Source organism: Pelmatolapia mariae, linkage group LG20 (genome assembly GCF_036321145.2).
Source record: "Pelmatolapia mariae isolate MD_Pm_ZW linkage group LG20, Pm_UMD_F_2, whole genome shotgun sequence".
Classification (NCBI taxonomy): Eukaryota; Metazoa; Chordata; class Actinopteri; order Cichliformes; family Cichlidae; genus Pelmatolapia; species Pelmatolapia mariae.
In genome coordinates this window covers 20,483,168-20,495,255 of record NC_086244.1, presented here as the reverse complement: position 1 = coordinate 20,495,255, position 12,088 = coordinate 20,483,168, and the positions used below count along the sequence as shown (strand labels likewise).

Here is a 12,088-nt window from a genome sequence, read left to right as displayed (position 1 = left end):
GCAATATCTTGAGAACAAGACGACAAGGAGTTTGAAATTGATACCACAGTTGTATCTACTAGGAGGCTGAGGGGTAGCATTGGCACCCCCCAGTGTTTTTTTTGTCCATCTGTCAAAAGTCATAGCATGCCCACTGCAAGAATATGTGACACAGAATTCTCTAAAACCACATCAACTTCAAGTGGGAAGGCTGCAGTACAGTTCTGTGCAAAAGTCTTACATCACCACTGTTCTGCACACCTAACTGGCTGAAACATTATAAAGTTTATATCTAATTATTTCGTTGAGCTCACAATGATGTGCTGGAGAAATCATGTAAGATCCCTTAGCAAAAGTAACAATAGCATATTATACATAAAACTGTATTAATGCGAAACCATACATAAATTCAATCAAAAGAAAAAGTACTTACAGTGTTATGTGAATCAGTATTAATGATGCAGTTGTTTATGGTTGAGCTCATTTTAAATATTTCTGTTTAACCTCCACTGCTACTTGATTGCTCCCTTATCCACAAGGGGTCGCTACAGACTGTAGCAGCATGTTTTGATCCAGCACATTTTAATGCTGGATGATAAAAACCCAAAGAGGCCTAGCAAGCGAATCTGTAAATCACAACACTTTGGAGATACTGTTTAATCTCGAGTAGTGCATCATGTACTACATATATAATCATATGTTTGTGTTGGCTGTAGTAAGGACCACAACTCTCCAAATAAACAGCTGTTAATGAGCTCCAAAATACATTAAACTTTGACTTAAAAGTTTATATCAGGTGTATTTGTTTAAGAATGTATTTATAAAATGGAAAAAAAAAACAGATGAATTAAAGCACTGTTCAAATGGTTAGTTGTGATTATCTGCAGAACACTGTTTTGTTTTGGTTTTTTCGCATGTCCTGTTTGGTTCTTTTGCCATCAGAATTATTGTCTAAAGGCAAAGAAAGATGCCCAACGGATTTACTTTACCAAATGGACCATCCCGGCCTTGCCGTATTGGTCTATTTGATTCACCTTTGCTTTTATTGTTTATTTTATTTTATTTTCACCTGCTACACACAGGATAGACATGACTGGGGGAAAGAAAAGGGAGAAAGAAAGAGGGAAAGAAAAACAGCGGGGAAGAGGAACGGTGATAAAGGGCAACAGTAAATACTAAATATTGAATATTATTGTGCAGCACGTAAGATCGACAGCGCACAGTGTGCTTTGAGGTAGGAGCCAAAAAGGGTGTAGTTTGTGTCTGTGAGCACCCGTGTGTACACCTGTGAGCATGAGCGCGCTTGTATTTAAAAGGTTCCTTCATGTAATGATCTGTTAGAGGGTGTGGGGAGCCACAGTCCCGTCCTCCAGGGAATGAAGCAGGTATGGAGGAGATCCAGGCCCCAGACATCCAGAGGCCCTCAGAGCACAAGAGACCAAGGAAGACCAACGGAGGGGCAACCGTGCCACTCTCCCGGAAAGAGCTGAGGAGAGCCCCAGATGAGGGGTCACTCAGCAGCCGCGGAGCAGAAGCCAGGGGGGGTTGCAGTGATGTGCCCGTGAGCTCCGCCGGCAGCCAGCTGTGCCAGAGTGACCGAGCCCCAGGCCGAGAGGCAGAGGGAACCCCATCACCGAAGGGGCCGAGATAGGTCTCCATACCTTGGAGGGCCTATCTCCAAGGTATGGAGATAGGCCCTCCATATAGACACAGACAAACAGGCACACACAGATACAAACATCCATTCCCACCCTCATGCTCTCATATGCAATTACTCAGCACTCACCCAATGTGGAGACAGACATAAATAGACACTGTACACACAATCACACTCCCCAAGCGTACTCTATACCCCAGGTCTAGGTACTCTTGCCCCTGGAGGGGGAAACTGCACCCAGACCCAGGTAGTGTTACCCTCTTCCCTGGGGTGGAGAGAAGCAGACCGCCCCCGACTCTGCAGCAGCAGGGAGGCCCCACATTCCAGACCCCAATCGGACGGCCAACTCCTCCATCTGCAGAACACTGTTGAAAAATGAAGGAATTAGCATATTACTTCTGCAAAATCAGGTTAAACTTTGTGCATTCAGTTAAGTCAGTGAGTTCTCAGAGCCACTCATCTGAAAATGCTGGTGGTCCCTCCACCTCTTCATCTTGCATGTTTTATTAAACCAGACATAGCAGGAGTTGACTTCAAGTTCTATCATCAACCCTTTTCATACTGCACTCTAACTCCTCTAGATTACACATGCTTACCAGGGTGGTTATTAACAGGACACCTGTGTAAAGCTAGCTCTGTTTCCCCACAACACACAGATGGTAAATGCTGAAGTCAGAGCAGGGAGCCAGCCGCAGCTTATCTAGCATGCTGATCTCCTATCAGTTTCCTATAAACGTACTGCCTGAGAAGAAACTGTATGCTATACATTATATATCCAGTATATATGTATAATTATCTGTTGTTTTTTTTGTTTTGTTTTTTTGGTGTTGGGGGGGCGCCGGGGTTGTTGTTTAAAACACAACTACATACATTCAGTACAGTACAGTATAGCAAAGTATAGCACACATTTATGATACAGATTCAGATTATTGGATGGATGAACTTAAAGTCCCATTTATCAATATAAACCCTCCCATCTGTCTGCTAAAGCTCATATTGGCACGTAGCTGAATTTCCACTCATGCATTTAGTGAGTAGTCTGCACAAATGTCAAAGCAAGCCATCTCTTGAATATAATATGGAGTTGAAACACCCGATTCTGCTTTTGGTTCTGGCAAGAGTTAAATATTTAAAACAGTACTTATTGTTTACTTACAAATTTTCTTTTACTGCCTCAGATTTCAACACAAATTTTACTGTAAATAGCACTAAGAACACGAGAATGACATTTTATTGATTTAACATTTATACTATTTATTTTCACATTCAAGAACTAGAAGGAGCACGTATGAATTAAATCATTAAGAATTGCACAACTATGTTGGTCAATTATTATGTCTGTCAACATCATACTGAGTTATAGCCAGTGTTTAAAGATTAAAAATCTGCTAAGAATTTTCATATCATACTCATAAATATGCTGTGCTGCACATTTACTGCAAGAAATGTTTCCAGTGTAATCTTTTGCAGTGTTGGGGAGTCCACAGAAAATCTTCACAACTTTTTCTGCGTCAAAAAAGAAACTGGATCATTGATTCCTTTACTATTGATGAAGGGACCTTTCCCGTATTCACTGGGCAAAGTGAGTGTATGCCTTAAAATGTAACAGATATTATGAGATAAGGAAGGATAATTCCAAAATTCACTGCTCGTGTGTCTTATGTTTGGTATAGATTGAGGTTGAGAAGGACCTCATTCTTTTTATGATACAAGGACAAGGTGTCGATGAGGAACCAACGCAAGTGTTAGAAATCAATTCATATACAGGAGAAATAAAGGTCCTCCGTTCTGTGGACTACGAACAATATCAAACTCTTAAGGTAAGAAGAAATAAAAATAAAAAAAATCTTATGGAAATTAAAAGCTATGCATGGAGTGAGGTTTGATTATTTCATCATTCTTGCCTTTCCATTGCAGCTTAAATTTAAAGCATATGACAGAGAAAAACATGAAATAGAGACACAACTCGGGATTTATATAGAGATTTTGGACTCAAACGACAACCCTCCAAAATTTAGACTTGAAAAGTACACTTTCACCATAAAAGAGTCAACATTACAGGGTAATTTTCTCATTTGGAAAGAAATGTTTTTTAAATTACTAATGCTATGGTGTCAAAATGATCATTTTTGTGACAGTGAATCTAAATAAAATAATCATTATTTCCTTTTGATACTAACAGGCACTGAAGTGGGTAGAATTCAAGCAACAGATCAAGATATAAGTGAGAAATATAACAAAGTTGACCTTAAAATAGTTTCAGTCGTACCTAAACCTAAAGATCTTGAGTTCTACTTCAAAGAGATCAATGAGACAGGCATTGGAGTCATTTCTTTTAAAGGATGTCTGGACCACGAGGTGAGAGAAATTACTGCTTGATGGCAAAATTCTCAAATTAAAACTTTGCATTTGAATCTTTCAACATGAATCTCCTCAAATTTCAATAGTACAATTAAATTCAATATGTTTGACATCCATTTACATTCAAGATGAGCGATATTTTATTTTTCTCCATCAGACAGCTGAGAAATACACCATTACAGTGGAGGCCAAAGACAATGGAGAAAAACCACAATCCAGCTCCTGCACCATTACAATCAATATGGAAATAATCACCTTCCTGTCATCACACAGCAAACAGTTAGCAGTTACTTATTTCAGTCACAATAATTGTGTCACAGTCGGACAGTCCTTCCTGGACGTCCTGCTTGTGGTGTGTTTTGTGTGGTGCGTGTGTGTTTCTCTCCCGCCTTCTTCCCCCGGCCCTCCAGGCCCAGCTATGTTTGGATGTCCGCGCTTCCGGGAGAGTGAGAGCGTGGTGACCCCTGACCCAGAAGCGCCTCCAATCTGCAGCCGACACACCTGTGCCTAATCTGAAATCATAATCTTAATCTAATACCTAATCTTGTACCTAATCTTAATCATTAAATGTGACAAATTTATTCAATCAAAATCATTTCCTATTTTACAACTTTCTCTTTTGTGACCTGAGGGCCCAGAAAAAGTGAAAGAAGGACAGACAAATGTTCTTGTGTCACGTATACAAGTTCATGATGAAGACACCAGAGGAACCCCAGCCTGGAGAGCCAAATATACAATCCAAGGAGACACAAACAACAACTTTAGAATAACTACAGATCCTGAGACAAACGATGGACTACTCCATGTGGAAAAGGTATTTTTGTGATTATGTAACACAAACATATTTACAATTAAATTTTACAATCACTCAAATTGCAGAGTTGACTCCCTGATTCCCAGAGTTGATATCAGACCCTCAGACAGAGCACCTAAAGCTTTAACCATATCTACGTTTTGCAGAGGTAGCGGTTAAAAAATGTAAATACTTGATGAACAGCAACTTATTTTGAATAGTCCAAACAAGATTTGTATCTTAATTCCTTTTACAGCCTTTAAACTACGAAGATGGTGCCTTGAAGAACATAACTATCACTGTAGAGAATGAGATCCCCTATTATTCATGCAAAGTGGAAAAACGCAGCACCACTGGTCTTTGGAAAGTAGTAACCACATCTGGTTCTGCTGCTACTGGGTCTGCAAAGAGCTTCATGACTGGAACAGTTGCATCCAGCCATCAAGTGATCGTGACTGTTGAGGATGTCAATGAGCCTCCAGTTTTTGACAAGACTTCCATAGAAACTGTGGTCACTGAGAATGTTAAGGAAGGCCAATACCTGGCAACACTCACAGCTAAAGACCCTGATGTTGCCAACAAAAACACATTTAAGTAAGTCTTGACAACTATACAACTACATGTCACTTCTACAAGACAAAAACATACAGCATTACTACATCAGTAGACACTTTGAAAATGTCTAACAAACCATTTCAGATACATGATAGGAAACGATCCAGCTGGTTGGATTAAAGTGGACCCTGACACTGGAAACATAACCAATCAAAGCCCTTGGATCGAGAGTCAGAGTTCGTTAAAGACAACATTTCACAATATGTGCTGTTGACGATGGTATGAATCGATAAGTATTCACATATTTGGCCCATCATTCATTTACATTTCCTCATTACATTTCTAAACAAGGTGCAATACTTTTTCATCACCAGGGAAACCAGAAATGACAAGCACTGCAACTCTTAGCATCGGCATTAAGGATGACAATGATCATACTCCATACCTATTTGCAAGCACAATTGAAATGTGCCAATCTGATGGACAATCCTTTGCCAACATCACAGCCTTAGACTCAGATGTTGAGCCCTACAGTGGCCCTTTCACCTTCAAGCTCCATGGAGATGTTGAGGGCAAGTGGAAGATTGACCCTGTCACTGGTAAGCTTTAGAGTCTGCAGATACTCAACCTTTTATAACTCACAAAAATAATATATTGAATAAATTTCTGAGCCTCCTTTAAATAAAAAAAAAATCCCACTGACTGTTAGCAATGCAATTGAAAATGCATTCATTTTGGACACACAGGTTATTCAGTCAACTTGGTTAAAGAGCCTACAGTTTATTACGATTACCATGAGCTGTTGCTAGAAGTTTCTGATCAACAGGGGAAATCAGCTTTCCACAACCTGTCAGTTACTGTTTGCAGCTGCTTAGACTCAAAACCCCCAAAATGTCATGTGATGAAATCTGCACTGGGAGGAGAGGAATTTATTTTGTTGGCCATGCTGCTGTTTACAGGTAGGACACGTGATCAAAATTAATCAAGTATTATGAATAAGATAACTTGTAATTGTTGTTGTTATAGCTAAAGATGATCAATACATAAAGACAAAAATACAATTCTCCTGTGAGTTTTTTTTAATGATAAGCAGCAACTTTAACCCTGATGATGTTATGGCAAAAAAACAATAATTTCTCTGGAAAAGAACATAAAAAGAGTTTGATGAGTGCTTTTTTTTTTGAGATTTTGGAAAACACTTTTTAAAAGCAGAAAAACTACTTTGTCAATGAAACTAACAAATTATCTTATTTTAGTCAAAGACTTTCTTTTTGAAGGAAAAACGTAAATAAATCAAAATCATAATGTGATACATGATTAGAGTTTTGGGTTAAGTTTTTTCCTTCTTTTTTTTTTTTTTTTTTTATTAAACTGGCCTTAAAGATGTCTTCCCTGATGCAAGTGAATAATAACTAATTATTACTTTAATACTTTAAGGACATATGCATTTCTTTGTGTGGTTTTTATGCTTTAGGTTTATTTTCTGTGGCTTTTCTGGTGTTCTGCAAGAAAGAGACTGTAAAAATCCAAGATAATTACCTTGAAGAACAACTGATGACGTTTAACACTGACAATCCAGGATCAGGCTGCCCAGTAAATACTTTATCATAAAATTACATATACTTTCTTTTTACTGTACGCTAATACATAGAACATGTATTTGCACACAAGCACAGACACTTTTTTGTGAATATTTGTTGATTCTCTTATCAAGTGACTTTTTTAATGTATATGAGCCTATTAAATTATTTTAAAAGTGATTAAAATAACTTAGACCAAGATATAAAACTTAGATATAATTATCCAACAGCACAAGTTTTATTTATTGAATGTATGTAAACTTAATTGTGACTGGTTTTGGTGGAAAAACTTAAAACACTATTACCATCTCTGAGGCAGGTGTCGGGAACCAAAATGAGAACCAGATGCAAGAAATATCTCACGTTAAAACTGTCACAACTAATCCAGTAAGTGTTGCAAAATATATATTTTTGTAATAATAAAACTTTTATAGCTGTTTTTTTTTTTTAATGAGTGGCTCTGAATTGCAGCCTGTCACAAATCATTCAACTGTGATGCATGGCCACTTAGAGGAGTATGACATGTGCGAAAATTAATTCCTGCAAAAGTCACAAACTCCAAATAAAAATTGGCATTGGACAATTTTATTATCAACTACCACTACTGGACAGATTATAAAACTGTTCTTGTGATATTTTAGGTTGTATGTTCAACAAATCTTGTGAAAAGACCAAAACTAGCAGGCAGTTGCTATACGAGGTGCCATAATTGTAACATAAATCCAAATATAATGTGTCTTAATCATCTGTGCCATTGAACTTATTTTTTACTATTACCTCACAGGTTCTCTCAAAAAAATGAGTGACCGCAATTTACTTTGAGCTGATTACACACATATCATCCTGTTAAAAAAACATTAAACCTGAAATAACAGAAAACTGTCCTAAATACAGGTGTCAATCATATAATTAGAATATCATCAAAAAGTTGATTTATTTCACTAATTCCATTCGAAAAGTGCAACTTCTATAATGTATACATTCATTCCACACAGGCTGATATATTTCAAGTGTTTATTTCTTTTAATTTTGATGATTATAGCTGACAACTAATGAAAACCCCAAATTCAGTATCTCAGAAAAGTAGAATATTACTTAAGACCAATACAAAGAAAGGATTTTTAGGAATCTTGGCCAACTGAAAAGTATGAACATGAAAAGTATAAGCATGTACAGCACGCAATACTTAGTTGGGGCTCCTTTTACCTGAATTACTGCAGCAATGCGGGATGGCATAGATTCGATCAGTCTGTGGCACTGCTCAGGTAAATGGTAAATGCATTTGTATAGCGCTTTACTTAGTCCCTATGGACGCCAAAGCGCTTTACACTACATTCAGTCATCCACCCAATCATGCACACATTGGTGATGACAGAGGCGAGGCTGCCAGACACTGGCGCCACCAGGCCCTCTGACCACTACCAGTAGGCAACAGGTGAAGTGTCTTGCCCAAGGACACAAACTCTTGAGCCACGATCGCCCCGCTGAGAGCCCAGGTTGCTCTGATAGTGGCCTTCAGCTCTTCTGCATTTTTGGGTCTCGCATATCGCATCTTCCTCTTCACAATACCCCATAGATTTTCTATGGGGTTAAGGTCAGGCGAGTTCGCTGGCCAATTAGGAACAGGGATACCATGGTCCTTTAAACCAGATACTGGTAGCTTTGGCACTGTGTGCAGGTGCCAAGTCCTGTTGGAAAATGAAATCTGCATCTCCATAATGTTGATCAGCTTCAGGAAGCATGAAGTGCTCTAAAACTTCCTGGTATATGGCTGTGTTGACTTTGGACCTCAGAAAGCACAGTGGAGCAACACCAGCAGATGACATGGCACCCCAAACCATCACTGACTGTGGAAACTTTACACTTGACCTCAAGCAACGTGGATTCTGTGCCTCTCTTCTCTTCCTCTAGCCTCTGGGACCCTGATTTCCAAAGGAAATGCAGAATTTACTTTCATCAGAAAACATAACTTTGGACCACTCATGAGCAGTCCAGTCCTTTTAGTCTTTAGCCCAGGCGAGACGCTTCTGACACTGTCTGTTGTTCAACAGTGGCTTGACACAAGGAATGCGACAGCTGAATCTAGGGCTGTGCGATATGACCAAAATCTCATATCCCGATATTAAGACATCTATCGTCCGATAACGATATAAATCACAAAAATGCAACATTTTCTGTAAATTCTGTGAATCTCGGGCAGCTCGACTTGCGTGAAGTGTTTCCAGCTGGGCGTCATGGACCTGGAGTCGAGTGTTTTAACCGATGCATGAAACTATACATTTTTAGCCGTAAGTTGTAACGGCCGCCGTTTTCTTTGTGAGTATTTATTACACAGCGTGCTGCGGGGAAAAGTCTGTTCTAACGTTTGAGTCTAAGGTTTATTTTTTTAGGACCTGACGGCTCTTTTTTGCTTCTCATCCGTAAATACTCTGCATCTTTCACGTGATTCAGTTTATTTTGAAAAGTCTCATCAGGATCTTGAGCTTTATTGTGAAAGGTTTATGTGGAAAATAAACAAGCGGACACGCCGTGGTTTTACTGTCGTTGTTGCTAACGACAACGCATAAAAACAAGTGCTTGTCTGTCTGTAGTGTGGTTATATTAAATATAAGAGAAAGAGAGAACTTAAAGAAATTAATATAGCCACTACAGTGACCATCAAAATGATGAAAAAATATTGCCGTAAACAGTTTATTTTGCGACACCACGAAACAAACGATAGCGTAAAATAAAACGATAGACGTTTTTATATCGTCATCCGATATATATCGTTATATCGAACAGCCCTAGCTGAATCCCATGTCTTGCATACATCTGTGCGTAGTGGTTCTTAAAGCACTGACTCCAGCTGCAGTCCACTCTTTGTGAATCTCCCCCACATTTTTGAAGGCGTTTTGTTTCACAGTCCTCTCGAGGGTGCGGTTATCCCTGTTGCTTGCACACTTTTTTCGACCACATCTTTTCCTTCCCTTTGCCTCTCTATTAATGTGCTTGGACATAGAGCTCTGTGAACAGCCAGCCTCTTTTGCAATGACCTTTTGTGTCTTGCCCTCCTTGTGCAACGTGTCAATGGTTGTCTTTTGGACAACTGTCAAGTAAGTCTTCCCCTTTATTGTGTAGCATACAGAACTAGACTGAGAGACCATTTAAAGGTCTTTGCGAATGTTTTGTGCACCTGTAGATGCTACTTACTCCTGCTTGTGTAATGTTTTATTTTCTGCTCTTTAATAAAACTACATAGTTCCAAGAATATAAGGCAAGGCAAGGCAAGGCAAGTTTATTTATATAGCACAATTCAACAACAAGGTGATTCAAAGTGCTTTACAGAGACATTAAAAACAAAAACAAATAAAAAGCACGATTTAAAATTGATTAAGACAAGCAAACAAACAAACAAACAAACAAACAAACAAAACAGTATTTAAAATCAAAAATCAAAACAGTAGATAAAATCAGAACAGTAGATAAAATCAGAACAGTAGATAAAGTCAGTAGTTAAAATGTAAGTTTTGAAATTTAAGCTTAAAAGTGTGGATTTGGTGCTTTATTCAAAAGCAGCTGAGAATAGGTGAGTCTTCAACCTGGATTTAAATAAACTGAGTGTTTCAGCTGATCTGAGGCTTTCTGGGAGTTTGTTCCAGATATATGGAGCATAAAAGCTGAATGCAGCTTCTCCGTGTCTGGTTCTGACTCTGGGAACTGATAAAAAACCGGATCCAGATGACCTGAGGGATCTGGAAGGTTCATACTGGGTCAGGAGGTCACTGATGTATTTTGGTCCTAAACCATTCAGAGCTTTATAAACCAGCATCAGAACTTTAAAGTCTATCCTCTGACGGACAGGCAGCCAGTATAAAGACCTCAGAGCTGGACTGATGTGGTCCACTTTTTTGGTCTTAGTGAGGACTCTAGCAGCAGAGTTCTGAATGAGCTGTAGTTGTCTGACTGATTTTTTAGGTAGACCTGTAAAGATGCTGTTACAGTAATCAAGCCTGCTAAAGATGAATGCATGGACTAGTTTTTCCAGGTCGTGTTGAGACATCAGATCTTTTATCCTTGAAATATTCTTGAGGTGATAGTAAGCCGATTTTGTTATTGTCTTAATGTGTTTTTCTAAGTTTAGGTCTGCATCCATCACTACACCCAAATTTCTCGCCTGGTTGGTGGTTTTTAGGTGTATAGATTGAAGTTCTCTGGTGACCTGTAATCGTTTTTCTTTGGCACCAAAGACTATTACTTCAGTTTTGTTTTTGTTTAGCTGGAGAAAATTGTGGCACAACCAGTCATTAGTTTCCTCAATGCATTTACCAAGAGCCTGTACAGGGCCTTGGTCTCCTGGTGACATTGTGATATATATTTGTGTGTCATCTGCATAGCTATGATAGTTTATTTTGTTGTTCTTTATAATCTGTGCCAGTGGGAGCATGTAGATGTTAAACAGAAGGGGTCCCAAGATGGAACCTTGGGGAACTCCACATGTGATACTTGTCTGCTCAGATGTGAAGTTACCTATTGATACAAAGTATTTCCTGTTTTCTAAGTATGTTTTGAACCAGTTTAGTACAGTTCCTGAAAGACCTGCCCAGTTCTCCAGTCGTTTGAGTAATATGTTGTGGTCAACTGTATCAAATGCTGCACTGAGATCCAGTAAAACTAAGACTGACATTTTTCCACTGTCTGTATTCAGACATATGTCATTAAACACTTTGGTCAGAGCGGTTTCAGTGCTGTGGTTCTGTCTAAAACCTGACTGGAAGGCATCATAGCAGTTATTCTGTGTTAAGAAGTAATTGAGCTGTTGAGAAACTGCTTTTTCAATGATCTTACTTAAAAATGGGAGGTTTGAGATCGGCCTGTAGTTATTCATTTGTGTCTTGTCAAGATTGTCCTTTTTCAGTATAGGTTTAATTACAGCAGTTTTTAGTGATTCTGGAAACACACCTGACGTTAAAGAAAAGTTTACGATCTGTAACAGGTCTGACTCCAAAGTCTTTGAGACCTTTTTGAAAAAACTTGTTGGCAGGACATCTAAACAGCAAGAGGAGGAGTTCAGTTGACCTAAGATGTCCTCCAGGTCTTTGTTGTTAATAGGGTGAAACTGTTTGATGGTGTTTAAACAGTTTTTTGGTGGACACAGTACATGTCCTGGATCTGCTGTTGATG

At 38.8% G+C, this 12,088-nt stretch overlaps 1 pseudogene; it reads left to right on the top strand.

Annotated features, from left to right (window-relative positions):
* The first annotated feature begins 1,355 nt into the window (after positions 1–1,355).
* LOC134619235 (cadherin-like protein 26) lies at positions 1,356–6,956 on the top strand (annotated as a pseudogene).
* Positions 6,957–12,088: the final 5,132 nt, after the last annotated feature.